Raw genomic sequence first — 14,158 nt, forward strand, 5'->3', positions numbered from 1 at the left:
ACTTTGAATTAGGTGAGCATGTGTGGCCACACACTTATACAGTCAAACTGGGATCTTTCTTTTTAAAGTTAAATCACTCACCATCAGTGTGTAGTGATTCCCCACAGGCTACTCTACGTTAAATTGTAGGTCATATATTACTTATTATTTATTATTATATATTATTATATATTATTATTATTATTTAATTGCCTGGCCTCTATGTTGTAGGCTGTAAGAGCAAGCATAATATGCCTTAAGCCTATTTCTTTAGTAAATATACTTAAAAACTTTTACTTCCTCTCCATATTTCTTACCTCCTATTTCCATCCCTATCTCTTTATACACTGACTTTCATTTTCTTTTCTCCTTCACACCTTTCTAGCTCTATTCCTTTTCTTCTTTCCACTGCTTTTTTTCCTCTCTCCATCGCTCATCACTCCTTCTTTCCCTCTCTCAATCTCTCATTACTCTTATTACCTTCTCCCCACAATTCTTTCCATCTCTCTAAATACCTTTACTTTTCCTCTTATCCTTTTCCCATTGTCCCTTTTTTACCCCATCTTAACATTTCTTTGCATCTCTATTCCTCTCTTCCCTTTTCCTGTTATTCCTTTCTTTCCTCTTTTTAACATTTCTTTCCGTATCTCCATTTATTTCTCCATCTTATCCATTTTAGTTCTTCTCTTCATCTCTTTACACACTTTTTCTGTCTCATCTTTCTATACTTTCCCTTTCTACTCTTTCTTTCACCTCTTATTCCATTTATAATTTCTCTCACACCACACCACTGCCCACCACCTCCCACATCTCTCTTTACCTGGAAATGACATCAGCTCTACAGGCTTTGCTCAGTGAAGTGAGCTGTGTGTTTGTCAGAGCTGGTTACAGGTCAGAGGTGGGCTGATCTCCGAGGTGTGTTAAAGGTCATGAAGGGGTTGGTGTGCTGACCTGGTGCCCTGAGGTGGGTTAGAGATCATGGAGGGGGGGTCAGTTAGCTCCTTCCTGTGCCCTCGAGCTGCTCTCACATCCACAACCTGAACAATGAAGAACAGCCTGAGCAGCAAAAACAAACAACGTCCATCTGTGGATCAGATTTAGGGTCTGTCTCTTTCTCTCTCTCTATAGCCATGTCTCTCACTGTCTCTCTCTTCGTCTCTCAAGATTCTCTCTCTCTCTCTTCAATCGTGTCTCTCTACGTCTCTCTTTCTCACTGTCTCTCTAACAATGTCTCTCTTGGTCTCTCTAGCCATGTCTTTTGTGGTCTCTCTCAGTCTCTCTATCTAGCCATCTCTCTCTATCTCTCTCTTTCGCGATCTCTCCTTTGATTTCTCTAGGCACGTCTCTCCTAGCTCCTAGTCTCTCCCTCTTTAACCATGTCTCTCTCTGTCTCACTCTCGCTCTTCGTCTCTTAAAATTCAAGATTCTCTCTCTCTCCAGTCATGTCTTTTTCTTTTCTCTCTCTCTCTCTCTCTCTCTCTCTCTCTCTCTCCCCCTCTCTAACAATGTCTCTTTTGGTCTCTCTCTCTCTCTCTCACACACTCACTTTCTGTCTTTCTAGCCATGTCTTTTGTGGTCTCTATATATTTTCAGTCTCTATATAGTCATGTATCTCTTGGTCTCTCTCTCTCACTCACTCACTCACTCACTTTCTGTCTCTCTAGCCATGTCTTATGTGGTATCTCTCAGTCTGTCTTTCTAGCCATGTCTCTCTCTCTGTGTGTCCCTCTAGCCTCATCTCTCCTGGTTTCTTTCTCTTTTGGTCTCTCAAGATTCAAGATACTCTCTTCTCATGTCTCTCCTTGTGTATTTCTCTAGGCATGTCTCTCCCTCTCTAGCCATGTCTCTTACTGTCTCAGTCTCTCTCTTCGTCTCTTAAAATTTAAGATTTTCTCTCCCCCTCTCTAACAATGTCTCTCTTGGTCTCTCTTGGTCTCTCTCTCTCTCTCTCTCTCTCATTGTCTATCTCTCTAGTCTCGTCTCTCTTGGTTTCTTTCTTTCTTGGTCTCTCAAGATTCAAGATTCTCTCTCTCTCGCCATGTCTCTCTTAGTGTTTTTCTCTCGAGATGGATCTCACTGTCTCACACTCTTTCTCACTCTCTCTCTTCTTCTCTTAAGATTCAAGATTCTCTCTTTCTTTTGTCATGTCTGTCTCTGTCTCTCTCACTCACTTTCTGTCTCTCTAGCCATGTCTTTTGTGGTCTCTCTAGCCTCATCTCTTTCTCTCTCTCACATCATGTCTCTCCCTTGGTCTCACTCTCCCTCTAGCTATGAGTATGACTATGTTGGTGTCTCTATCTCCTCATGTCTCTCTTGGTCTCACGCTCTCTCCAGCTATGACTATCCTGGTTTCTCTATCTCACCATGTCTCTCTTGGTCTCTATCGCTGTCTCTATCTGTCTCTAGTCATGTCTCTCTTGGTCTCTATAGCCATGACACACACACACACACTCAGAGCCAGATGGCACAGAAGAGAAAAATCAATTAGAGCTCCACCTAAGGGGCAGGGGGAATTCAGCCCGGCCCACCGCAGCAGCCCCTCCTCAAACCTGGTCACAGCGAGATCACTCTTTTCTTTCACCCTCTGTTCCTCCTGCCATCCCTCCATCACCTCTACATTAATCCACTTCTCCATCTCTCCACCCACACTAACCTCATTACAGCCGGGAGGGGGGGGGGGTATATTTGGACTGACATGAATCACTGGAGTTATGCTAAACACTGAATTAAAGCACACAGACACACAATCAGACAGGAGCTGGAATGGTGAGGAACATCAACCTGGATTTATTCAGTGTTGGTAAACGCTGTCAGGGAAAGAGAGAGAAAAGCGGTGGAATGGAGGGGGGGAGGGAGGGAGGGAGGGAGTGGGAGGTGTAGGTGGATTTCTGAAAGAGGGATAATCTGAAGAGAAAGGAATGGAGCTGACGGGATGGATTATGATTCTGGAGGAGAAGGGAGAAGATTTAAAAAGTGAGCTTCATTACACCCTAGTGGCAAAAAAGCGGAATTACGTGTATTCTGTAAAAAAAAAAACCTCTCTAATTTTTAATAGCATGTCATATAATATTCTTACTTATCCTTTTACGTGGCTTCATGGATCCAAAACAGCCATAATACTTATAAAAAGGTCCATGTGTATTGGGACAATTTGGTTAATCTAAAAGCCACCTCAAACTCTTTTACAGCCTAAATAATTAAACAAACTAAAAATTCAGTAAATTCAGTAACATGCTAATAGTCATGGAGATAGGAGATACTACCGTGTCCCATGACTTTTGCCATGTTCCAAGAAAGCTAAAGAATGCTGCTCTGATTTACTGGATGTAAGTGTGGATCCTTCTGCATTGAATGTGGATGTAATTTATGTGTCACTTTTCTGTTCACACAGATAATACTAACCAGACAGCAATGGTCACCATCCACTGGTGACTGTCCACTGTGGGTGGTAATTCCTTTGACATATTCCTGGTATACTACGGGATTTTTGTGCCTTTAGTTTCAGCTTGGTTTTGGATCTTTCTGCTTTCTGTTTTGTCTTCTGCAAATAAAATGCATGCTCAATAGGGTTGCCGCCATTAAAAAAAAAAAATAAAAGCTGTGAAGTTCTTTATGAAAGAAGGAATTTTACGTCACCTGCTTCACTTATCTTCCATGGTCTTTTTGGTATTTTGGTGTTGCCCAGCATGCCAATTTATTTCTTTATTTTGGACTGTACCAAAACATTGATTTTACAACTTTTCAAATTCATACCATCTTAATAGGTAGTATTTTGCCAACCTACTTCACCTACATCAACACCACCAACAACACCCCTTACTGAGAGTTTTTAACCCTCTAATTATGACCTTAAGATTTTTATTATCTCCACTAAAGCATTTAGTTAAACTCAGTAACTCAGCACATTACTAAATTATAGTTTATAATACGGTAAAAATAAAAAAGGATTTAGTCTGCCAGGTATAATCCACACTACACAATTATTGTTGTCCCCTTCCCAAAAAGTACCAGCATTTAAAAAAATGGAATCATGACTTTATCCATGATTTAGTCACAGAATATTGTTGTGATTAATACAATATGTTTTTTATGGAATTGATTTCAATAAATCTCACGAATTATTTTATTCACATTTAGGGAAGAAAAAGTGTGATTAATCGTGACTAATCACAAAATTCTATTGTGATTTATGTTATTCTTTTATCGATTGACACCACTAATAAAAACAATAGTTTAGGGGATCAAAACATTTATATGTAAATTACGTTCTATTCACTGTTACGTCTCATCTGCCTGCCTCGCTCATATTATTGGTCACGTGGTCTGCGTCTTCATTAAGAAACACCTGTAGAAGCCATGGCACTGTGTGTAAGTAGCTGCTATCTACTAACTTTATTATAAACACTTTATTTCCTTCAGTAAATTTCCTTCACATGATGATTTTAGACTGTTTTACACCTGAATTACACCTTATTTGCTGCTGTGGCACTTATTTGCTGCCTCAGACTGAAGCTGTGTTTTTTAAGCGCTTCGACGGAACGTATTCAGCATTTAAGGTGGAACAGAACATGATTTGATATGGTTTTATGTGGACTGTGTTTTATTTTTGCACAACATAAGCAAGAAATGTATACTCTTAAAACACAACGTCTGTTACAGGCTAAATGTGCGCATTTTAAGGTGGAACTGAAATGTGTATGTTTAATTTTTGGGTGGCCTATATCTTTAATGTAAGTTAGTCAGGGGCAGGCCCAAGTTGTGTATGTACCAATAGCATTGTGCGTGTTTTTAGTGGTATGTGACACATTGACTGGTGTAATACATACTGCAGACATTAATTACAGTAAGCAAGCAAACACTCTACGGATTTCTAAGACTTCTACTCCCTAATTTCACAATTATATTAGACCGATTGGTACTTTTGGCAGTCTGCCAAGTCCTGCTGGAAAATGAAATCCACAACTCTATGAAAGTTGTCAGCAGAGGGAAGTATTAAGTGCTCTAAGACACGGCACTGATATTGGACTTGATGATATAACTCAGTGGAACAACACCAGCAGATGACATGTCTCTCCAAACCATCAATGATTGGTGGAAACTTCACACTAGACCTCAAGCAGCTTGGACTGTGTGTCTCTCCACTCCTCCTCCAGACTCTGATCCCTTGATTTACAAATCAAATGTAAAATTCACTGATGATCAGTGATGGTTTGTTGAGACATGTCATCTGCTGGTGTTGATCCACTGTGTTACATCAAGTCTAAAGTCAGCGCAGTGTTTTCCCGGAAAATCTTTCATTTTCCAGCAGGACTTGGCACACTGCCCGCACTGCAAAAAGTACCAGTTGGTCTTCTATTCTAATTTCCTGAGAGACTGACTTTTGTTTTTTCATTGTCCGTAAGCCATAATCATCAACAATTAAAGAAATAAATGCTTAAAATACATCACTCTGTGTGTAATACATATATATATATATATATAATGAGTTTTTTTTATGCATTAGCATGTGTGTGTAATGCATATATATATATATATATATATATATATATATATATATATATATATATATATATATTATTATTATATATATTATTATATATATTCATATATAATCTGTTTGTCCCTCTCTTCAGTCTCCCCTTGGGCACCTGTAATTGGACATGGCCTTGCAACGGCATCAGGAGTCGGCAGCGGAAAAGAGCTTGTAGGTAGGACAGTGTTTTAAACAACAATTGTTAGTATTGTAACATTTAGCCTTTGTATGCCTATGGTGGTAGGGGTCCTTATGTCCTCTAAAGTTTCATGCTAGAAACTGAAAGCAGGGGAATACCTGGGTGGGGCAAAATATGATAATAAATGGCATAAATGAGCTTCTGCAACCATCCCTGCAAAGCTTAATATATATTTATTCAAAAATTAAAAGTGGTCTGGTAGGTTTTCCTAGGATCTTTTCTTGGCACAGTGGCTTTTTCTGGTTATCTGACCAATTTTGGTGCTGCTAATGATGATGATACAAGAGCTATTTCACTTCCAGGCAGTTGCTATGATGTTGCTACATAGATACTTTGCTATTTAATGTGGTTGCAATAGTGTGGCTAGGTGGTTCCAAAGGTGTTTCTACCTAGATACTACTGTATTGATTTGCTATGGTAACACAGATGGTTGTTATGATGTTGCTAAGTCTTGCTAGGTGACTTCTATAGTTTGTCAGATGGTTGCTATGTGGAATGCCTGGGTGAGTCTATTGATTCTAAAACCAAAAGTTATCTGGTAGGTTTTCCTGGGAGTTTTTCTTGCCACGATAGATTTCTGGTTATCTGACCAACCATGGTGCTGCTAATGTCTCTAGTACAAGAGCTATTCCAGGCAGTTGCTAGGCTGCTGCTACATGATTATAGGCTATTTAAGGTGGTTACCATTGTGTTGCTTAGTGGTTGCAATGTTGTAGCAAAGTATTAGGGCTGCACAATATTGAAAAAAATTACATTGCAAATGGTCTTTTTTTTCGACTATATATATTGTGATGGCCATGCTGTTATCTCGTGTTTACGCTCCCCCTCCCCTTCGCTCTTCTCAGGCAGCAGCAGCCTGTCACTCACACAGACACAGAGACAGGGCTGTGTATCTACTTCTTGTGTCAAGAATCAAAACATTGCAACATGCAACCTTACTTGCTATGGTATCACAGGTGGTCGCTATGGTGTAGTGGGGGGAGATCTGAGATTCAGTGTATGAGATGAACTGTAAAGTTTCAGATTTTGGGGAATTTCTATTAAGGTAAACCTTCTTTAAATGTTGCTACATAGCAAAAAATATATAAATATTTCAAAAAGTTACAAAAATTAGATGCCAGGTTTTTGTGCTACATCGATGAAATGCTTGCGGGGGGTTAGAGTCTTTAAGGGAATGCTGCATGTACCAGTGCGACACTTTAAGATTGATTCTGAGCTCTGAAACACATTTCTCACAGCCACTCTGCAGCAGCTTCAGTCAGCACAGCACTGCTGGAGTACCCCCCTATAAATCACCCCACAAACAAGCTGTGTGTGTGTGTGTGTCTGGGTGGGCAAAGAGTGTAAAGTAAACTCTAGGGAAAGGCAGTCATAATACCAGTGCAAACACCCCTCATTTATCACTCAGAAGTGTGTGTGTGTGTGTGTGTGTGTTCGTTCATGCACACCATCCTAGGAACCCTATGATTTCTCAGGCTTTAATTAAGACGCACACAGCGCTATTTATAAGCGTGATCGTCACTTAGTAGCACTAATAAGGAGGTTAGCTGTTGAAACACATATCATTAACTCTCCCAGTCTCTGTTATTGACTCTACATTCTAATAAACTGACTGTGACCAGCTCCACTGCAAGAGAGAGAGAGAGCGGTTTATTCATTTATGTACAGTACTGTGCTGAAGTTTTGGCCACTTAAAGCTTTTTTTTTTTTTTTAAAGCTGCAGTCCTTAAGCTTCTTTCTTTTAAACTGAAAGCAATGGTACTCCTGCCATATCACCCACCCCTAATTATCACATCAGGGTACTTCTTTTTTGCTGTTTTTAGCAAAAAAAAAAAAAAAGTTCACACTGTTCTCATTTCCCATTATATATATACTAAAGACAGATTATATCTGTCCACTATCATTTAATTCTGGATATATGGACATATATGGAGTGCATTATTAGTATCATGACATTCTGCATTATTGATCTGATCAAATTTGTGTATTTTTTAATATCTCAGATAGGGCGTGCCATATCATATTGTATGCAATTTTTTTGCAGTAGTGTATTCTTGAAAAAAAAATTATTCAATTTCGTTATCGGGTATCGTTATCACGACAATACCATGAAATATTGTTATATTATTAAGGACATATGACCCACCCCTAATGTATATCCACTTCCTGAATGACGTGTGTTTATTTTTGTCCAGGTCCTCCCAAATGCTATTCTTCTACTCTGCTTCCTTTTTTCAGCTAATTATTTTCCATGTTATTTATATTTACCCTTTAGTATGTATTACATTTGTATGTAGTGCTGATGTTTTTGTTGTTGGACTATTCAGTTGTTTATTTTATCAACTTAGCTACGTTAGCCATTTATGCTAGCTAGCTAAACATAAAAGTTGGTTACAAGAAAACTGAGAAATGGCTGACATAAGTAAAGCGATAAAATAAAGAACTGAACAATGAAACAACAAAATACTAGCATTATATACAACAACAAATTCTACACAATACAACAATAACTGCTATACATGTATTTACTATGGTATAACAAGTGGCTGCTATGATGTTTGACGCGGTTGCTCGGGTGTTGCAAACTAAGATCAGTTTCAAAGGCCCTAACATAGAACTTTGTGTTACTCTACAAGATATACTTAATCAAAAAATCCAAAAAAGAGTGCACACACTGTAGTGCACTCTTTTTGTAATAGAGAGTGATTTAGAATACAGCTTAGGTGGTGGCTATGGTGTTGCAAAGTGGTTACACAGGTGGTGGTTATGATGTTGCTAAGTCTTGCGAGGTGTCTGCTATGGTATGGTTTCTCGGGTGGTTGCTATGGTATTGCTTTTAGGAGTGCAACAGTACACAAAATGCATGGTTTGGTTCACACCAGGGTGTGACCCCCATGTTACGATTAGGTGGGAAAAAAACAAGTACATTAAACACTTCAAGTAAAAAGTGTTTTTAGATTAGTTGTTTGTTGTTAATGCATAATTTTAAAAAAGTAAATAAAAATGAGAGAGAATGAGGGGGACAGAGAGTAAGCGAGAGAGAAAGAGAGAGAGAGAGAGGGAGGGACAGACATTAAGCGAGAGAGAGGGAGAGCGACAGAAAGAGAGGGTGACAGAGAGCAATAAGGAGAAAGACAAATAGAGAGAGTAGGCGAGAGAGAAAGAAAGACAGCCAGAGAGAGAGTGAAAGAAAGAAAGAGTGACAAAATGAGAGACAAAGAGACTCAGCGACAGAGAAAGAGAGACAGCGAGAGAGGGGCAGAGAAGGGAGAGGGACTGAGAGACAGAGCGACAGAAAGAGTGTCAGAGAGAGCGACACAGCGAGAGCGCAACAGAGACTGAGGAAGAGCGACAGAGATGGAGAGTGACAGAGAGAGCAACTAATAAAAAAGAAAGAAAGAGAGTGAGTGACAGATACAGCGAGAGAGAGAGAAAGGAACAGAGAGAGAGAGCGACAAAGTGTCAGAGAGAGAGCATGACAAGTAGAAAGAAAAAGAGGTGGAGAGACTGAGGGAGAGCGAAAGAGAGGGAAAGTGACAGAAAGAGCGACAAAGAGAGACACAGAGAGAGAATGAGCGACAGAGACGGCAAGAGAGAGAGAGGAACAGAGAAGGGAGCGGGACAGAGAGACAGCAACAGAGTATCAGAGTGAGAGAGGGAGAGAGCACGACGGAGAGAGCGACACACACATAGAGAGAGAGAGAGAGAGAGAGAGAGAGCGACAGAGTGGGACAGGGAGGGAGGGTACTCAGGGACCAGAAAGAGTAAATTAGTAGGTCAGGACAAGCTAATTAGTGTGCAGGAACATTCTGAAGCAGCGGAGTGTGATCAGACAGACGTGTGCTTTAATTCCCAGTGAAATCACAACACCAGCGCCTTCCTTCTCCCACTGAGCTACAGACAGCCAGGCCACCTCAGGTCAACTAGTGAGGTGTTCACAGACATGCCAGTCCTGTGAACTGGTCCTTTCAGGTCAGTGTTCTGAGCGGAGTGACTGTACGCACAGTTTGAGGAAGAATAAGTGAAAAAAACCGTATTTTTCTCAAAAAAGAAAATGGTGCAGAATTTGTAACAAACTCCATATGATTATACAAAAAGGATCACAAATATTACATACACTATATTGCCAAAAGTATCCGCTCGCCTGGCTTGTGCTTGATGATATAAGGTATAAATGGAGCTGGTCGGCCATGAAAAATAAAACAATGAGAGAAAAGAGGGTAAATAATATTATTATTATATAATTGTAATTTATATACTATTATTAAACACTGTAAGCCTGGATAAGTTGAATTTACTTAAAAAATCTGAGGAAACCGGTTGCCTTAAAAAAAGTTAAGTAATGGGTAATGAAAATTTAAGTTAGCATAACTTAGAACATCAAGTTATTACAACTAAAGGGGAAGTTGATTTAACTTTTTTATTTTTGTTATACTGTAAGACCAGATAAGTTGAGTTTACTTAACTTTTTTTTAAGGCAGCCGGTTTGCTCAAATGTGTTAAGTAATGGGGAATGAAAACTTGAGTTAGCATTAATTACAATATTAAGTTATTAAAACTAAAGGGGAAGTTGATTTATTTCTAAGATAGCCAAGAGGGAATCACTATGATCACACTGATGGTGAGTGTTAGTCAGAAACTGTTGGACACACCCAGTATGCAAATAAATTGTGACAGTAGCCAATGGAAAAGAAGCTGTTAATGACAACAGACTAAACTCAGTTATTATAAGTTGATTCAACTCAAAGATCTCAGTTTGAATGTATATATGTGCCCACAAATGTCCAAATAACTCAAAAAAGTTTTATGTAAAACAGATTTAAATAATTTGAGTTCAAACAACGTATGAATGGGTTTACAGTGTACTATTAATACTTATTTTAAGTGATTAACTATTTAACTATTTATCTCACTAATGCTTCTCAACGGCCCCAATTTGTAACAAAATGTTGCACATATAGCTTTAACAGGTTAAGCATGGTGGTGGTAGCATCATGCTCTGCAATTTCTGTGAAATTGAAAGATTGCACAAAGTGGTTTGAATACCGGAAATGAAGAAAGAGGACTTCAGCAAAACCTCAAACCATCAGAACCAGGTTTGGACCCAAACTTTGACACAAATGGAAGTGTACCTCTTGGTAAAAGATTGTTGACCTCTTAACATGCCTCTACAACACAAACATTTTGCCTATTTGCCAGACATTGAGAGGGGGAGCATAATTGGACTGAGAGAAGCAGGATAATTGTTTTGATAAATGGCAAGTAACCTGGACTGCAACAGACTGGAACTGTGTTAATCTTGGTGGTTTTCTTGAGTGTATGCAGCGTGAAATAGCATGTTATGATGGTGTATTCCACATCTTGTAGCAAAATTTCTGCTTTTCAGATTAAATTGATATGTTTAATCACTACTAAATGCAATTTTCTTATAAAGATCATAATTGTAAATATAAATCTGGAAAATCTCCTGAACCTGCAGCTGTTAGAGAGCTGAAAGCTCTTACTGAAAGAAGCTCCTGAATTCACCTCCAGCAGGATTCACAGACCTCTTAACAGCCGCCCAGGTAATGCAGCACGGCCGAGCCAATCACATCGCAGCCCTCACCACTAAATGGATGTGCAGAAAGGGCTCCATTATCTGTCAGGCTCGATACACTAGACCTTATATTTATTGCTTACTTAATGGGGTTGATTGTATTAGCGAATGAAGGGGGGAGTGAGTGTGTGGTTAGAGAGGTGTGTGTGCATTTTTTTTTAAGGGTGGGGGGAGGGAGGGGGTCCAGCTCTGCCCACCCTGTATTTCCAGCGTTCTGCAATTACCTTATGTAAATGCAGGATAAGAATGTCTGTTTAAAATGCATTGGATTTTCCAATGCAAAGCAATCAAGTCCGGCCATGCGCACTTCATTAATAGCGGAGCATGGCCGATGACATTTGAAATACTTACATGATTATTTCAGCCGGGGCCTGCGTGCATGCGAACTCTATTTTAAACAGGCTTATGAGAGGGTGTTGGTGAAGAGGGCTTGAACGAAGCACTCTCACAGTAGGAGCGATAGCTTTATAGTGGAGTGATCAGGATAGGTTGCTGTACAGTAACACAGGGGTGATATAGGGCCATATCACCAAAAAAATCTGCCGTGATAAAAACATCACAATATTCTTGAAAGCAGTCTATTTTGTATTTATTTTGCAATTTACTTTTAATTGTTTGCAGCTTACATGCACTAAATATGATACATTTTTGTTTTGTGGTAGATTTTTGTGGCATTACTTTATTTTTGTGGCATTTTTTATTTTGTTAAACTATTATTATTATTATTATTATTATTATTATATATAATTTTTTATAAAACCGTTTACAAAACAGTTTGGTTATTCTGCACAGAGGTGGAAAAAGTACTGAAAAAATTGTAATTAAGTAAAAGTACCTTTACTTTGCTAAAATTCTACTCAAGTAAAAGTACCCATCTAAAATTCTACACGAGTAAAAGTAAGTACTTAATTTAAAATGTACTTTGAGTAAAAGTTACATAGTTACTTTAAATTATTTGATGTAAAAAATACAACAGTCATAAATTAAATAAGTATTAAATAATTTGGACCTTTCAGACAATATTTGTTCAGACCACCCCATAAAATATTTTCAAGAAAAAGTGGCATAGGTTTCTTTGATCCATTTTTTTCTTTAATGTTAAAAAGTTAAAAGGTTATGGTCATATAGGTGACTATAAACCGTATTTTTATAGTTTTACAGTTATTTATTATTTTTTAACATGCCATTGATATGCTTAAACTGCTTTATTTCCATGTTTTTTTTTTACATTCAAGCTGATGTTCCTAATAAAAACTCTATCAAAAAAAATAAAAACTATTTTAAAAACTACTTTAAAAATGACAAATTACTCCTAAAATCTACTCAATTACAGGAATGTGAGTAAATATAATTAGTTACTTTCCACCTCTGATACTACATATATGCAGTAGTTGTTGCAGCAGTTCATTCTTAATATTAATTTTAGCTATGTTTTGTCATATCACCAAGATTATCGTTATTGCAAAATTACCGTGAAAAGTTGTGGTGATATGTAATATCTCCCACTCTTAGTGTCAAATAAAACAACTAAAAAAAATGGTCATAGGAAGTTGCTAAGCCATGAGCAGCCAGAACACGATGCTGCAGTGTGCCAATTCTGCAAGTGTGTTGAACTGTACTTGAGGAATGGATCACAAGTTCCAGTAATTACCTCACATATTGTGGTAGTAGCATTGGCTGAGCTAAAGAGTGTGGCAGGAGGGACAGATGCCCCCGCTCATGCTGTTATGGGGGGGAAAAAATTGCTAGATACTTCTCTAAAATGGCATAAACAAGACAAAGAGCCCTATTGACTGCCCTTCTTGTGGGAGAAAAAAAAGTGACTGAGTGACCACTACAGCAGAGGTGAGCGATATGGATATATACTACAGGTATATGTTTGAGTAACATGAACATTGTGGTTTTATTCTATACTGACATTTCGGTAACACTTTACTTGGATGGTCCATTTGACGGCCTTCTTGATGCTCAACTAACATTCAACTGAATTTCTATTAAATGCAGCTTAAACATATGTTGAATGTAAATGATTCAAAATAGAACATAACCCTACACCTAACCCTAACCTTAACCCTTAATCAACCCTAAAATCTAACCCTACACCTAACCCTAACCTTAACCCTTAATCAACCCTAAAATCTAACCCTATACCTAACCCTAATCTTAACCATTAACCAACCCTAAAATCTAACCCTATACCTAACCCTAACCTTAACCCTTAATCAACCCTAAAATCTAACCCTATACCTAACCCTAATCTTAACCATTAACCAACCCTAAAATCTAACCCTATACCTAACCCTAATCTTAACCATTAACCAACCCTAAAATCTAACCCTACACCTAACCCCAACCATAACCCTTAATCAACCCTAAAATCTAACCCTATACCTAACCCTAATCTTAACCATTAACCAACCCTAAAATCTAACCCTACACCTAACCCCAACCTTAACCCTTAATCAACCCTAAAATCTAACCCTATACCTAACCCTAATCTTAACCATTAATCAACCCTAAAATCTAACCCTATACCTAACCCTAACCTTAACCCTTAATCAACCCTACATTCTAATCCTACATCTAAACCTAACCCTAACTAAAATTTAAATCTAATCCTAAACCCAGTGCTAAAATATTAAGATTAGAGTTTGGGTTAGAGTTGGATGTTTGGTTACATTCAATAGAGAATCATTTACTTTCACCTTTTAGTTCAATTGCATTTAATAGACATGCAGTTTAATGTTCAATGTTTTTTTTTTTTTCAACTTTTTGAGGGCATTTATTATAAACCAGTAGATTAAATGCAATGTGCTGTCCTTATAGGTGCCCCTACAGTGCCTCAAAGCAT

General features: G+C 38.2%; 1 long non-coding RNA gene across 5 annotated transcripts in view; it reads right to left on the reverse strand.

The window, feature by feature from the left end:
* Positions 1-13,872, reverse strand: part of LOC125781294 (uncharacterized) — a 488,206-nt gene extending 474,334 nt beyond the window's left edge. For 2 of the 5 annotated variants that reach the window (XR_007424516.1, XR_007424512.1), the window contains exon 1: positions 13,507-13,582. This is a non-coding gene — a long non-coding RNA (uncharacterized LOC125781294). Of the gene's footprint in view, positions 1-13,410; positions 13,468-13,506; positions 13,583-13,842 lie in introns of those variants that run through there. The other 3 variants (XR_007424514.1, XR_007424515.1, XR_007424513.1) reach the window with 3 other exon arrangements.
* Positions 13,873-14,158: the final 286 nt, after the last annotated feature.

Source organism: Astyanax mexicanus, chromosome 15, assembly GCF_023375975.1.
Source record: "Astyanax mexicanus isolate ESR-SI-001 chromosome 15, AstMex3_surface, whole genome shotgun sequence".
Classification (NCBI taxonomy): domain Eukaryota; kingdom Metazoa; phylum Chordata; class Actinopteri; order Characiformes; family Acestrorhamphidae; genus Astyanax; species Astyanax mexicanus.